Source organism: Actinia tenebrosa, unplaced genomic scaffold (genome assembly GCF_029948245.1).
Source record: "Actinia tenebrosa isolate PJP-AT-01 unplaced genomic scaffold, QUT_ActTen_1.0 PGA_scaffold0__85_contigs__length_37466705, whole genome shotgun sequence".
Lineage (NCBI taxonomy): Eukaryota > Metazoa > Cnidaria > Anthozoa > Actiniaria > Actiniidae > Actinia > Actinia tenebrosa.
Genome location: NW_028292569.1, coordinates 34,481,079 through 34,497,515, shown reverse-complemented (window position 1 = coordinate 34,497,515; position 16,437 = coordinate 34,481,079). Strand labels below are relative to the sequence as shown.

At 36.8% G+C, this 16,437-nt stretch overlaps 1 protein-coding gene across 1 annotated transcript in view; it reads left to right on the top strand.

The window, feature by feature from the left end:
* The window catches only part of LOC116292117 (fibroblast growth factor receptor 3), a 38,814-nt gene that overhangs the window by 6,427 nt on the left and 15,950 nt on the right, over positions 1-16,437 (top strand). Inside the window, exons 2-5 of the mRNA XM_089025094.1 lie at positions 1,585-1,676; positions 7,689-7,839; positions 9,145-9,232; positions 11,688-11,790. The gene's annotated coding sequence lies outside the window, so the exon portion shown is untranslated. The remainder of the gene's footprint in view (positions 1-1,584; positions 1,677-7,688; positions 7,840-9,144; positions 9,233-11,687; positions 11,791-16,437) is intronic.

Genomic DNA, 16,437 nt, shown 5'->3' with positions numbered 1-16,437 from the left:
TTTTCTCAAATATTGAAACCTTACTCACTCTTTGACACCATTTCCCCTTTCAAATATATCAACACACTCGGAGACCAATAAGTGGAATCAAAAAGATATTCCTTCAAAGATCAACGTATTTCAATTGGTCAAAAAATCATTTGATTGACAGTACTGTGTTTTGATTGGAACAAACAAGAAAATGTCGACGTACCGCGTGGTCCTGCTTTTTCATCGTGCTGATAAATTTTCATACCTCGACATACCTGAGTATTTGGATGGGCTTGCTTTAATTAAGAATAAAATGTTCTTGTAAAGAGGAAGATATTATCATGGTTTATGAAAAAACATCCTTAAAAAAGTTTATTTCTGAACTTCTGCGAATGGCGTCTAAAAAATGTTATTTTTTTCTTGGTCTCGTGAGTTTGTGATTGTGGACGTTTTCTGTTATTAAAGAAGTCATTAACAAATGGCTACAAGGAAGTTCAAATTACTTAGATAATCATAATTTGAGAGGATTGTTTTGTCGTTACTCATTATTATTATTATTATTGATAGATGTAGGCGTGAAAAATGGTTTAATATAAGTGAAATAAAGATCGGGAAAAAAGATGTGAGGTCGACATGTTTTCGAAATTTTCAAAAAATCTTATTAAAAAAACCACAAAAATTACAAAAAAAAGGCAATCGCATCAGATTCTCATTAAGACTCGAGTCGGAAACAAAATAGCACAACATATCTCAGATATTGATATGGTGTTGTTACTTTTTTGTCTGATGTCTTAGTAGTCTCAAGCAAAAACGTCCTCAAAATAATAAAAACACTTGAATTATATTTGGGCTTAGTTCAAATATTTTATACTAATTTATTATGTTTTGTCACATTTTTGCTCAAACATAATTAATTATTTGGGACACAACCCAGCAATCAAGAGGCACAGAGCCATATAAATATGATTATCCGTATGTATTTTGCACATGTAACGTCGAAGGAAAATGGCGTTTCCGGGTGTTCTGTAGATAGCTGAAATAACGCATTAGTTTATAGCTCTCATATCTCATCTTTTCTCTATCAGTAGATCATTAATCTCTGTTTAGACTTATTCTTTGCTTGCACACTGTATGTCGTGGCTGATATTTTAGAAATCTGCCTTAAGGAAAGAAAGCTGGGAGAAAGATAGAAGAAAGATAGAAATAAGCTTGGATTAAGAAAGGTTGGAAGGAAGCCAAATAAGAAAGGATAGTAAAAGAAAAAGAAAAAACGAAAGGGAAGAAGGAAGGCCGGAAGGAAGGAAAGCAGTAAAATAGCGAGAACAAACATGAGAGGAAAGAAAAAAAAGTAAAAAAAGAGAGAGAGAGAGACAAAATAATAAAACAAATAGGAAACAAATGTCCCCGCGATAAAAATATGTAGGGTTATCTCCTGACAAAACTATGACTTTCTTCCGTCAAGCCAACTAATCTTTTTCTTTCGGTGTCATTTTAAATGAGTCCAGCCTCTCCTGAAATACATACATTCATGCGATAAGACAAATCAATAATCAAACTTTTTTGATATAATTTCCTAAGGCACATCAAGTAATCTGTGACTTTGCTTCATTTTAGTGACTCATCGTGTGGGAACGTGCCAAAACACCCTGGAAGACAGTCTATTGGACTTGGGAAGGTTTATGAACGATCCAAGCATGAAAGGAATGGTGAGTAATAAGATTATATCAATAAAATCATTTCTATAGTTTGATTCGTTATTTGTTTTTAGAGTTATTTATACATAGCTCCGATTGTAACGATATATACGATAAGGCTTTGTCATCAAAACACATGAATAGACCACGAAGTCATGGATGTACTCCGATATACACTTTATATTTTGTCAAGGTCAGCCTCGATTTATACATTCTTAAGCTTTTTTAAGGTTTCCAATTGATTTAGGGAAAACCCAATGAATTACCAACACGAATAAAGTCTACAAATGAGGCTAAACAATCTATGGATCATAAATATCCTGATCATTTTCCTTATCAACGGCAAAAGCGAGAACTTTGAAGAGCTTTCAGAATTCAAAATCCAGCTTCAGATATATATCGTCTTATTTCCAAGTTAACTGCAGAAAGTTTCAAAAAATAGCTTTTAATTTAAAAACTCTACGAATTTGCAGAATGATTCTTTTTAGAAATGTTCAAACATACCGGCATCAGTCAAGGCAGTTGCCATGTCATTGCTGAGTCAAGACTAGAAAAAGGTTTTTTCACACCCACGTTACGAAATGCTATTACAGCATGCATTACCTTAATTCACCTTTAGATTCAATAACCCGAGGGCTGCTAAAATATCAAACACCATTCGATAGTGGGTTTTTCTTTTTCTTCTTCTTAAGAGTTTTTTTTAAAGTTCGCAAGGAAAACGGGAAGCGCAATAAAGTGCGCATGTGCAGAAAACTTAAGCGAAATATATATCTCTTTTGGGCGTGCGTCGTCGGTAGATGGATCAGGTATCAAGTAAAATAGATACGCTTGAAATAAACAGACTGCAGTGCGCACGCGATATAAAGGAGTACTTCTTAGACAAAAATTAACTGATGAAGGAACAATTGCTCTTGCAAGGACACTACACAAGCCAAGTTAAAGTAAAAAAAGCCGCCTGTGGCATACTCGCAGTAACAAGTAAGATTGCGCATAAAGTATCATAAATAAGTGGGGTCCTGGAAGCATGAGCGAACTCATTTGTATTTTTAGCAACGTGTACCGTTTAGAGAATATAAAATATATGCCGCCTGCGGCGTGCATGTCGGACCGGTATACATTGCCTGTCTTGTTTGTTTTTTTTTAAACAGTGTGAAATTCAGCTTACATGCACTAGAAGCTTCATCATATGTGGTGCTACGTAAATGTTCTAGCAATAATGAATTTTGAGCTCACATCCAACATCGGTTAGTTCATTTAATTTTTTCCACGAAAAACCCTAAAAGTCGCTGTGAAAAGCAAGTTCAATCACGCATATTTTCTTGTATATGCTCATTACGAGAACCAATTTAACAAATTTGCGACGGTTTATCGTGGTATTTTCTCTTATTTACCAAGATACTGATACTTTGTTATTATGTAATAACGGGACGTTGCCCCCCCCCCCCCCCCCCCCCCCCCCAAAACACGCAAAAAGTAAAAGAGACACGGTTTCAAGTGCGCGCTTTTTCCGTGCGCGAGGGATTCGTAATTTGTTAACGTAAATAGTTTGTTGGTATGTCCTTATTTACCATGGCTCTCGACCAATCAGAAAGCGAAAAAAAATTACATTTGTGATAAAAATGATATAGAATCATAATAACTAGTCTTGCTGCCATAATAGATAGTACCTGGGACTTATATATATATATTCGAAATACGGAAAGAAAAAATCAACGACCCAAAACCGACTACGACAATATTACTGCAAAGGAGTCCTTTTGTCGCACCAGGGCTTCCCGAGGGCACGCTTCCTCAAATAGGAGGGGGAAAAATAAAAAATATCTATCCACCGTTTTCGTGAATTTTGTATAAAAACCTCTGCTAAACAATTTCTGTTTTTAAAAGCCGCTATCTTTGTTCTACTTAACAAAAAAAGTCTTTTCTTTTTTGTTTTATCAACCAACATGGGCGCCGAGTCATTTGCTATTATATTCTCTTGAAAAGAAGCAATGCTGAGTCTTTGTTGCTAGTGGCACGAAAGCCAAACTCGGGTTAGAAAACAACTGATTGCATTTAAAATTATATTAGAAATATTATGCATTACTGATGTTTTTGAAATTATATTTTTCTTTCTTTGTTGAGAAACATTGTTACGTGCTCCTAGTGGGCTTAATGGAGTCTAACAGCAAGATTAGCGATGAAAAAAAATGGACGTTTCGATGTCTCTGACATCATTATCAAAGTATAATGAGACTGTAATGGTGGTACTTTTAAAAAAGTGGACGACGTAATAACATCCATATCACATCCTCGATATACGTGGAAAAGAACGATATTTTTTCCATGCTGCTCAGAAAGCAAAAGAATAAGTTAGAAAGAGGGCTGTAAAGCCACTTAAGTCAAAAAGGCCCAACTATTTATTTATATAGAATCAAGCACGATAATTTTTTAAGTTGTGCATAAACCTTATCATAAAATATTGCTTAAAACGTTCTTAGAGATATAAAGTAAAAAGACATGCAACTATGATAAAACAGGTGACAAAAGGTGTAGAGAAACACGAATATATAGTAATAATTAGAAGAAAAATCCAAAAATGGTTGGATGGTTAAATGAATTATTTAAATGAATAGAATGCGCGTATAATTGAGTTGAAATCGATTTTTTTTTTTTTTTTTGTTTAACTGAACAAGAAATCATATCAAATTTGCTATTGATTATTTGTTTTGATTATTTATTGATTTTATTTTTATTTTATTTATTTTAAGAATTGAATCCAAAACAATAAAATGTAAAAGAAAATATTGGGGGAAATATGTGAAAAAGAGTTTTTTAAATGCTGAAGAAAAAAGCTGTAAAAGAAGATAATGAAGCTAACATTTCTAGAAGGAAAAGGAGAAATAAATCGGTTCGCTTACCGGTTGAAGAAGCCGCCTTCTTTGTTAGTCTCCTGTTAAGTTAGATCCTAAACACAAAGTCACAGCCAATTCTCTTTACCTTAACTTTACCTTGAAACCCCAGAACTCTTTCAGGAAACATTGACGTAATTGGAAATTGGGCTCATTAGAAATCAAACCCTTTTAGAGACTCATTAGTCAGTCGGAAAAAGACTTTTAGTAATCCAGCTTATCCTAAACCACTAAAAATATGACCATGGTTTATCCATTGTAAAAACGATTAAATCTATTAGTTTTAGCTGTTGTATCACAGCGTGGGACAATCACAACAGAGCTAGCCTCAAACTAAGTGAAAGCCCAGAGATCGAATTAGAATTTAGAAGTTGATTTTTGAGGAGGGAGGAAAACCGGAGAACCTGGAAAACCCTCAATGCACAGGAGAGAACCAACTAACAACTCCTCTTACATACGGCATCGAACTCAGCGGGACTCGAACCCGGGTCGCATTGGTGAGAGGCGGTGCATTAGAACGCATTTCATAACCCTTCGACTATGCAACAAAACTTCTTTAACACCTTTCAAAGATTGCATGCCTGTTATGATATATCATGGTGTTAACCTTGACATTGTGCAGCACATGATAATGTAACATAGCTTAAACATTAATTGATAACATGAAGTATTTAAGGTGACTGCCTACTTTTGAACGTTCGATTTGAGCCCACGATGTGCGCGCGCTCAAAAACCTTTATCAGATTTTTAAGAGCTCCGAAACTACAAAATATGACAAATCAATGTATCTCTTTGTCATTTTGTCGAAAATATATAGGTATTATTGTAGAATGGTTGACTAGCCTTCCTAGAGTCTGCAAATAACTATTATCTTATGAATCTTAATTTTTTTCTAATCACTTCCGGTGGCGCAAGTTTTGCTCCAAAAGCTCGCGCGTAGGCTTCCATTAAATGCTGATTATCTCGAAAAGCTCGGGACACCCAATTTTTCTTTCCAGATTTGGAATCACCATTAGATTTCAATTCTATTGCCAATTTTTTAAATAATTCTCTTTTTTTCCGGAACATAAATAGGCTGCAAGAGCGACACACTTTCGTATATTTTTCATGATAATAATATAATAATAATAATGATAATTGCTGGTTTTCAATCATTCCCAGGGGTGAGAAATAACAAAAGACACGGCGGCCATGTTGGATGATATAACAAAAGAATTCATTGACAATTCTTTTGTTAAATTCATCCAAGATGGCGACTGTGACGTCATGTGCAAACGAAGAATAACGATGATTATGATAATGATACTAATGATCATAATAATAATATTTTTATCATCATCATCAATATTATTATCTTCATTAATGGGTTACAAGAGCTTTGCTCTCTCGGCTACACCTCGTGTAACAACCTCCCCGTGTACTCCAAAACTTGATGGATCAATGACAAATCCTTTATTGGTAATACTCGCTAATATTTCTAATTTCCCCATTTCAGAACACGTGATATTTCCTAGAGTATAATTTCTTTGTTTGACGCATGGCAAGACAAATAAATATGGATACCACAGGGATACCACTCAAACAAAGACTCTTATTCTCTAGAGATGACAAGTGGTCTGATATGGGAAACCATCTTTAAATTTGATTCATAAAGATCAATCATTTGGAACCAGCTTTTCGGAGATTATAAAGCAAATTCATCAAAGATCGCTTGAATCAATATATTTGAATGAAGAACAAAACCTTACGCACTCAAAACGAAGGAAGTTATACAAGAACCTTAGGTCATGAATGAAATTTAAATGTAAAAATGAATATTCTAGTGAGTAAAAAATGATCATTTAGGCTGGATTTTCCTAAAAACTATCCATTAATTAATTTGTTTATAGTTCTATATTACCGGTAAATTGTAATCCTTGTATTTTTGAAGTACTTTATCATCAAATTTGCAAAGCTGACAAGATTGAGTTAGGGGTCATAGGCACTTTAAGGTTTATTGAGTCACGGCAGTAATTTTTAAATGGGGAGAAGATCGAAGAAGAAATGTTGGAGCATGCGCGCTGGTAGCTTAATGTTGCGTACTCAATATGTGAAAGATTCGCTTTTTAGTCTGTGTCTTTCGTCTTTATCTTTTTCTTTTAATCAGTCCTTTCTTTAAATTTATTTCTCTTGACGTATATTTTCCTTTCTTTCGTTCAGTCAGTCATCCGGCTCTTTCTTTAGTTTTTCTCTGACTACGAGGAGACAAAAGTAGAGGTTTTGACGTTTGTCTCTTTCTTTTCTTTACCCTGCGAGCAGAGTCTCCTTCTACCTCCTCTACGGAGTTAAAAGGAGACTCTGCTCGCAGGTTATCTTTTCTTTAAATGTTCTTTCAAAAAACCACTACTTATTACTTTTCTCTTCATAGAGGTATTTACTGACTTCTTTTTTAAATCTTCTTTTGTTAGTGTTTTTCTCTTGCCTTTTATCCGGTTTTAATCCATATCATAGCGCATTATCCAAGTCAGCCGGTTTCATTATCCCGACTTTACAGCTGATATGACTAACGTAGCTCTATCATCCAATAATCCATATTGAAATCCTTTTTAATCGATCAATACGACGCAAGGTAAAAAAAGATGACTTGGTAGATATCTGTATTCATTTCTTGCGTATTGAGACCATTCGTCATAGATTATCTACAGACCTTTCGCAATAACAGTCTCGCGCTCAGTTGAGCCGAAACACGTGAACTTGGCTTATAATCCGTGAAGGAAAGTTGTTGTATTCTAATGGTGCGTAGGCCTAGCGTGTCTATGACACACTTCCCCGGTTTGGTATAAATTAAAAATCCTGTGGCTAAGTGATCCTCACCTCTCCCTCCCTAAATAATAATCTCGGTTCCCCTACACCTCCATCCCAAGTTAATATAAGAGTGTCTTCGAGGATCGTCTTCGATTTTTTTAAAACTCCATCGTTTAACCATAGTTATTCCACTCCTACACGTACTACAAGGGATTTTTTCCGGGATAATGTAACAAGGACCGCAGCCGGCCAGTCTCCAGTTTTATCCTCTTAAAATATGGGCGATTTATTTTATTTTATTCGTTATGCTTAGAGGGCTCACTAGATAATCCTTTGGATTTTATTCTTCTAGGACGGAAATGATGCCACGCAGCAGTCGTTGCACAGTGAATACTCGCTTGGAATTAGTGAACTAGTGTGTTTAGTTCTGAACTAAGCCTGGTTCTGGTTGACTTCGTGCGTCTAAAACTATATTTGGTTTCCAGAAAATACTTTTTTTCAAGGTTAGTACTGAGAAAGTGGATTTTTAGTTCCGTGGTATTATTTTTATCCAGATACATTTTACTTAACTTTTTAATCTTAATTTTTTTACATAGTGGTCATTCGTTAAGCGCGTTTTTAAATCTATTTATTCATAATTGGATTCCCCTGACCTCAAAGAATATCATTTCACTATCTGCGCCCCTGTTTTAAGGGTCTTTTAAAAACAAACACGGGTTTGCCCTTACATTGCACGAGAATTTACTCTCCCTCCAATCACAGCACAAACACGGTCCGGACATGGTCACGCCACAGTCACGCCAAAGTCACGCCACTTTCAGACCAATCACATTGCGCGAGAAAAAAATCAGCCAATTAAAATTCTAGAAAACATCACGGTCAAGGTACGGCACGCTTACGACACTGCGCTTTTCACAGTCATACGAAAACAGCTCTATAAGGGAAACGTCAGTAACCACTTAGGTCTGGTCGCGTGATCTCTTACGATTTGCGGTTTAAAGTATTCGTAAAAAAACCTTATGGATCTTTTGTATGTGACAAACAAAACAAAGACTGGATTTCATGCTATCTCATGAAAATTGGAAACCTGTCGTTATGTCCTCCAAATAGACTTCTTCGGCTTGGGGTAATGTTTTCACATTTCAGATAGAATTTCAAAAACTCTCCGATAGTCTTTTGCATGCAGTACAGGCATGAAATTTGTATTAGAAGGAGCTGTCTTGTGCCTCGATGGTCAGTATGGGCAGACCGGGTGTCGCCGAAGCCATCGGGTTCACCATGTAATCAATCACCCAAATTACTCGATCACCAGTAATTATTTTCCTTCCACTTCTACGAGTCCGTATCGAAAAAGCGTAAATAGGTTAACCATTAAAGAAGCTCACCAAATTCCCGATAAATCATGATAATGTGATACCTTTTATAGTGAAATTCCAAAATCTTGCATATTCGCCGCGTCTACACCTCCCGTCTGAAATCCACGAGGGGGTTGGGGAGGAGGCGGTGGACTAGGTCAAGAGCTCAAAGCCTTGAGAGGAAAAACTTATTTTGATCTAGATCTCCTGCTCCTAAATCTTTTTCCAAATGATCCCGTCAAGCGCACACAGAAGCTGTCTTTACTGATCAACTAAACATAAATGGATAGTACGTTCATTTATATTGGACCGAGGCGCGTCTTTTTACTATCACACGTGTAAGGCCACCTTTTTGTTGTTGTTGACCGGAAGCGCGGCCCTTTAGCAGGCTCGTGTTGTCTTGCTTACAAACAAACAGGCCTTATAAATACTCGAAACTTTATTTCATTTCAGTGATAAAAGCTACCAGAGGTTAGTTCTACTTGCACAAGGCCACGAGACGTCTAGGATTCGCTATAACCTGATTACTAATCACTTCAAGGTAAAGATTTTTAGGACGTTTTTTAGTCTATTTTAAAGTGCCCCTAATGCCTGATTACAGACCAATTTAGAACAAATCCTCAAATTGTCATAAACGCGTTTTTCAAAATTTTTTTTCGTTTCAAACGAATTCCTGATTTGTTACGGCACGAAAAAGTTGGAAAAATTCTCGTGTCCACTCTCGAAATTTCAGTACCGCGTTCGAGGAGCCTGAAAAATTGTATAGACTTACGTCATCGGAGTGATGCACCAACTTTTTTGTGAGTCAAGAGTGGTGTTTTTAAAAGTTTTAAGAAAGAAAAAATGCTTTTACTTATTGTACGAGTGGATATAACTTGGAAGAATGCGCAAGTCTTTCACTTTTGGAGCGTATCACCCCGATGACGTAATCGCACCATTCCCCCGCACGCGCGGTCCTCATATGAAAAAGCGCGTATTCAAAACTCATTTAAAAATCAGGGATGCATCCAATTTGGAAAATTTTTTGGATTTTCGCATTTTTGTGAATATATCTTCAACTTACATAAGGTCTGTGATTAGGCATTAGGGGCACTTTAAGAAAATAGCACTTACTTTGTCGAGGGATGACAGACGAATAATATTCTAATTTACGACGCACTCGCTGTTCTTCTGATTGGGAATTGTAGAGGGAAAATTGACGGAGGTCTCGAAAGAACCAAAAGCAGCGAAAGGGAGGGGGGATTGGAATATAAAAAACTAAGGTGAGCTACAACCCCAGGTATGGGATACAAGGAGAGAGTGAGAAAATGCTAGAATACGAAACAAATCAGTGCACTGGGACAACATTCAACCTTTACAGGTCATAAACTAAAGAGTATACTAATCAATTACTCATACACGCGTAATAGTGTCACAGCCGTGAAAAGTTTTACAAAAGAGACCTTTAGCACCACGTTCTTGCTAGGTACCGCAAACCTCAAACTACAGTTCGACGTCAGGCGTTTTTCGTCAAACTTTCGACGTTTAGAAAGGCGTCATAACGAAATTGTTGCTGGAAGAGTTGTTATATTGAATTTCAATGATGCCGAGTGTTTCTCCGTGTTTGCGGGCGTCATTCTCGGCCTGTTCCCCTAGCGCGGGTTAGGGTAAATTTGATGCTAGGTCTCTAATCTAAATCAGACCTTCTATTTCGAACCGCTCGTCACTCTCTGGTAATATTCGTCGTTTGTGTCAAATACTTATTGATAATGTTTCTCAAGCTTTAGGGAATGACAGGTGGCTTAATGGTAAAATATTATGGCCATAGTAGAGGTCATTAGGTTTGTTTTACCCTCGTGTAAACGGGTCATTAAACCCACATGTGCTACGTTGATAATAATATCATAATAATAAAACGATAATAACACGACACGTGTTTGTGAAAATCCCAATCCTGAGTGAAAGAAATGAAACAGGTTCAAATTCTAAGTTTTTCTTAAAGAAGGAAATAAGTACTTTTTCGGCTTTTGTTGATTTAATTTCATTTTAAGACTCATACTTCGCAGCTCCTCAAGTTAGAAGAGATTTGGATTAAGGAAGCGCGCAAACAAGCTTGAATCTCCAGCAGTACGCTTGCCAAAAATAACTCAGTGAGATAAAAAACAACTTGGGAAATAATTTGTGCGCCACTACATTTGTAAGATGATTAGTCGAAAAAGGGTTAAGGCGGTTGATGAAGCCGTGAGAGCGCTTGCATCTCATCGTTGTGACCAGGGTTTGATTCCCGCACTCAGTGTCCGTATGCGAGTAGAGTTTCTGGTTGGCTCACACCTGTGCTTCGATAGTTTTTCTTCGGTTTCTCCGCCTTTCCTCCCTCATGGAACGAGCGCCACAGGTTTTTTAGACTTTGTTGTTTATTAGGTTTTTCCCTCGTTACAAAAGAAGTAGAAAAAACTGATTTCTTTTTTATTGGTTTATAGCTCGATTAATGCTCCATCCCATTCCCTCTCTCTTCCGTTGTTGTGATTGAGAATTCAGCGGTCTTCTCTCTTTTAAGAACGAAAAGATAAGCTATGCTTTAATGAGCAGGTTTTTTGCGTCAGTCCACATTTGGCCAAAATTGAAGTATTTTGAACTACCCGTGAAAAACATTTCAAAAACAGCCTTCTATTGTTTACTAAAACCTTATTACTGCCCTGGGGCAGGCAGTACCTATATTTAGCAGTCAGCCCTATTGACGTCTGACAAAACTGCCGAAAATGAAAAAAAATTGTGCTTCGTACGAGTGTTGTTTATAAGAGTGGGTGAATCTGCAGGTAAGCGACTGCTCTAGCCAAGTGTCGATGGTTTTACAGCTAGTCCAGATCACGCTATATAGTTCCTACGTGTGACACGGCGAACAAAATTGCTTTTGTCGATTAGATAAGATGTTGGCTTGAATTTGCAAAACGACATCTTTAATTTTATTGTGTTTCGAAAAGCGAGATTGAATTGATTGAAAGATTTGTTTTTCTTAGGTTATAACACATATAAGAAAACCTGGCCAATATCAAGACTTCGACAATATTTTTAACGTGCACTGAAGAAAAAGTATACACGCTTGGGATTCGTAGGCGGAGGGTAAGAAAACCTTATGATATTTTCTTTTGTTTTTATCTTTAATGATATATATAATAACTTTAGATAGTCATCCAAGGATTATAATAGATTCTTTTTCGATTCGGAAATCATTTTCCTCTAGATTCTGTTCACGTTCAATTTTTCGAAAGGTTAGATTTTTTACTCCGTCTGTTTCGCGAAAACTAAAATATCATATTGATCGACAAATGACTTCCGTTCTAGTTCGCCCTCTAGGAATAAATTTTCTTTAAATAATGTCGACTGCCAGTTAATTCTAAAAGTATTTATATTCCGGCCTAAAATAAAGCAGTTGTCGCTCGATTTGGTCGCGGTAAGGTGAACGACTTTGGCTTGATAGTGCCATGTTTTTACAAATCAAATAAGGAGGAGATTTAAAGAAAAAAATTTATGCAGTTGAATGTTTTTATTTCTAAAATCAAACGAGAGAATGGTTTTTCCATTACCGATTAGTTTTTTAAGATTATTCAGTGGGATTTTATGCCCTGAATGATTCAGTGTCGGCCATTCCGCTATATTGCATTTTATTCGACTGCATCAGGCTCTAGGGCTTTGCCGTCCGTATTTTTACACAAATCAAATATCACTAAATTCATTGTTATTATCATGTTTCAAACATTGGTTTCTCTTTGTCATTTTGGCTTCTTTTCTCCTCGTAATTTCCTTGAACATTATTACCCAAGTGGATGTTCAATTTGTTGTCAGCCAGACCGGATGTCAGATCTTGAAGTGATGTAAAGGAAAACAGAGACGGCGAACCACAAACGGACTTTTCTTTAACCTTCTATAAACTCGAAGCACCCGCAAGCTCGGCCGTAAGGCTGCGTTCATAATGTATGGCAGGGGGGGGGGGACAGGTGAAATTGAGGGAGGATCGGGAAAATTTTGGTAGGAAAAAGGGGGGATGGGCAAATTTTTATCAAAAGAATGGGGGGGGGGGGGGATTTTTGGAAGAAGCTTCAAGCCTTGCTTAGGGGGAGCCGTATTTTTTTTGAGAGGGTGTTAAGAATCATTCTGGACATTTCAAATTTTCACCTGCCCACCTCCTCCCCGCCCCTCTGCCATACATTATAACAAGCAAAAAACCGGAGAAGCAGTAGTGCTGCAGATTGTATGTATTAGATCTGTAGCTAATTAACTGAAACACTGGAAATGCTGTTCAAATTTAATAACAAAACTAACGAGAAAACTGAGAAACGTCAAAGACAGCCGCAGAAAACTCGATTAAAACTGACTTCGATTGTATGTTGTTCGAGGTCATTTAAATAGATGATTAAAAAACCTTTTTGTCAGACACTGTATACCATTGCTGTCATCCAGTTTGATTGAAGTGTTTAATTACCCAACCTGGGAAGAAAATTAAGAGAAAATAAGATATTCAAAAAGGTGCTCAGTGAAGAGAGGGGAGGGGGGGTGACGGAATTTAGTAAAATAACCATTTATATCTAAGTCCTCTTCAAAATACAAAAATTTATTGAGACGACAGATGAATAAGAGTCTTTATCTGGTGTGATGTATAATTGGTGTTATGAATAGGAGCAAGAATAGAAACGGTGAGTTAGATGTCGTTTGCAATTGATAGAGAACTAAACATTAGCGCAGACAAATACTTAGGTTTACATGACGAAAGAAATAGGAAAAAAACTGAAAGCATAGACTGGACGAATTGATACCGACGACGAAAAAAATGCGAAGCAAAACCGATAAAGGGCACAAAACAAATGCAAAAAAAACGAACAACCTAAATAAAACGGAATCAATATGAGAACTGAAAAAAAGGGAACTATACGAATATATTATAATAAACTCTTATTATATTACGAAACCAACCCCGATAATCAGAAAATCAAACAGTTTACGTTAAATTTCTAATAACCAGAAAATCGCGAATAGTTTAGGTTAAATTTCAAATCACCAGAAAATCGAATAGTTTAGGTTAAATTCCGAATAACCAGAAAATCGAATAGTTTAGGTTAAATTTCGAATAACCAGAAAATCGAATAGTTTAGGTTAAATTTCGAATCACCAGAAAATCGAATAGTTTAGGTTAAATTTCGAAAAAGATTACGATAGCCAATCTGAAGAAAACCATACAAACAGAAAAAGTAGTGTGCAGCCGCCAAACGGAGAGAAAAACTTAAGGAAAACTATTTTAAAAAATAAGTAAAGCTGAAGTAAATTGGAAAAGAAACAAGAGTGATAGAAAACCGCTGTAAGTGAAAGCACCGCAACTCGTAAGGGAATTTGGTTTCATGGCAGGTGTAACTCAGTGTCAAAGATTGGGCTAGTTATTACTGTGGGTGTAAGCTCTGTCTTTGATCCACAAGATTAGATAAAGCAGAACAATCAATATTTACTTTGAAGCTGAAAAATAAAAAAAATCTAGAAACCACACTGACCTGACTTGCAGGTGTTATAGAGAGTACTGCACTAAATTAGCGGCGGCACACTGCTTATCACTTTACGATCCACTTTACCTCTACGCCTTTATCTATCGATTGTTTTTGCTCTTTTTTTTTTTTCTCTATTCAGAAAGATTTTGCGATTGATTATAGCTACGTGGCCTTGCGCAATTTTTGTATTGCTGGTTTTCGATCAATTCGATCAAGTGAAATAAATAAAGACATGATGCCCATAACAAAAGTTATTCACAACCCTTTTGTTAAATTCATCCAAGATGGCGGCTATGACGTCATGTGCAAACGAAGAATAGAACGAGCAGTCGTCGAGCAAGCAACAAACCACCTTCAAGGCTAAAATTCTAGCACGATACCGAGGTTGTCCGGAACTAGTAAAATGTTCAAAATTGTATAAAATGCCCGCAAAAGAATCACTAGCTGTAGTGCTGTGGAATCGATTTTTAACGTTGTTGAGGAGTGAACTGACCAACATTTCTTCTGAATATTTTCTCAAGTAGAAAAGTCGTGTTGCACATTATTTCATACCAAGAAATGTATTTGGTGATCCACGTGTCATCGTAATCGATCTCGCAATCAAGCCTGGCATGACGAGTTTTGCTGTTCGCTACAAAAATAGCCAGGTTACATAGCTATTATGGTCGCAAGGGCTCATGGGTATGTGCGGATAATCTTTAGTAAATATGACTTCCTAGTTCCCATGTTGGTAGAGTTTAGCTAAACATGTCGGCCAAGAAGCTGAGCACGTATTACGTTACTTATTAAATGATAGCAAACCACTTAGGAAATTGGCGAACGAGTGTAACAAGCACCCTGCTGCCTTTCTCGTTTTGTTTTAATACAAAGCAATCAAAGAGCGAGAAAAAACCCTATAGTTTCGAATATTACTAAGATTCTTAACGATAGGCTGCAAGGCTCGGTAAATGCGATTGTCGGAGTTGGAAAAACAAAACTGTTAAAAGTGCCGACTGGTTAGTTTTGATTGACGGCAGCAAAAATGATCCAATTCATTCCACCCAGATCCAATTTAACAAACAAACCATTGAATGATGTCTGAGTTCGCAGAATATTGGGGATTGCTTTTAGTTTGAATACAGTCCTTTGACTAAACGTTGTCGTTGATCGGATCATCCCTACGCGCCTAGACCGAAAAGGATAACGTGTAAATTACCCAGAACTTGCGTCATCCAAACTGCTTGCCAGTTTAAATCTTCGCCGTATGCTCGAGGCATGGTTTCAGCAAATTAAATGGGATCGAAAAAAGCGAGCTCAAGACGTGTTAGATAACATATGCGGCAGCTAGTAACTGTCAATTAATTATCCCCATGATCCTTTTCGGTCTAGGCGCGTAGGGCCGGATGAAGCCGATCAAACGACAACGTTTAGTCAAAGGACTGTATACCACAGCACGCCATTGCACTATACTTTATACTCTTGCAAAATCCAGTATAACATGCTTATTCCGACCTATTGGGCACTCTTAGTTCCAACGGGATTTAATGAACGCTTTGCTAACCCACTCTTTTGTCTTTTGATGGTTTTTTTTTTTTTTTTTTTTTTTTTTTTCCTCTCGTTTCCTTGCCCACCTTGTTCTCATTGGTTTCGCCTTTTGTCTTGTTCTCAGTATATACCTATTTCAGAAATCGTGTCGCACCAAAAGCCTCAAGCAACAAGCCAAGACCGCAGAGAACGCCGGTACCTTTAGCTGTAATTAGTTTATTCATGGTGCATTTTCATTTATTGACTTCACAAATTGCTCCAAGCAAGGCTGCTTGAGGTGATAATTAGTGGAGAGCTATAGCCACTTGATGAAACATGAAAAAATCAATTATAATTAAAAGTACCGACGTTCTCTGGAGCCTTGGCTTGTTACTTGAGGCTCTTGGTGCGACAACGATTTTCGAAATAGGTGTATAAACACTCCTTTCTACCACCTCTTTCTCTTTTACTCCGACGAAGGACTAGCGTCCGAAACATCAGTAAGTTTTTTCATCTTTTCACGGTGTATAATTTACCCTTTTATCATTATTGTTTCATTAGAAACACCGACGCAGCTCACACTAGTTTTTAGCTACACTAAAACATTTTTGCCGCCTAAGACTGACTGTTCCATCACCAATGACAGCTTCAAACTTAATTGGAAAAAAAATTAGAATAATACTAAATTGAAGGTATTTTACTGTAATCTTTTACAAAACTGGCCCACCATTAC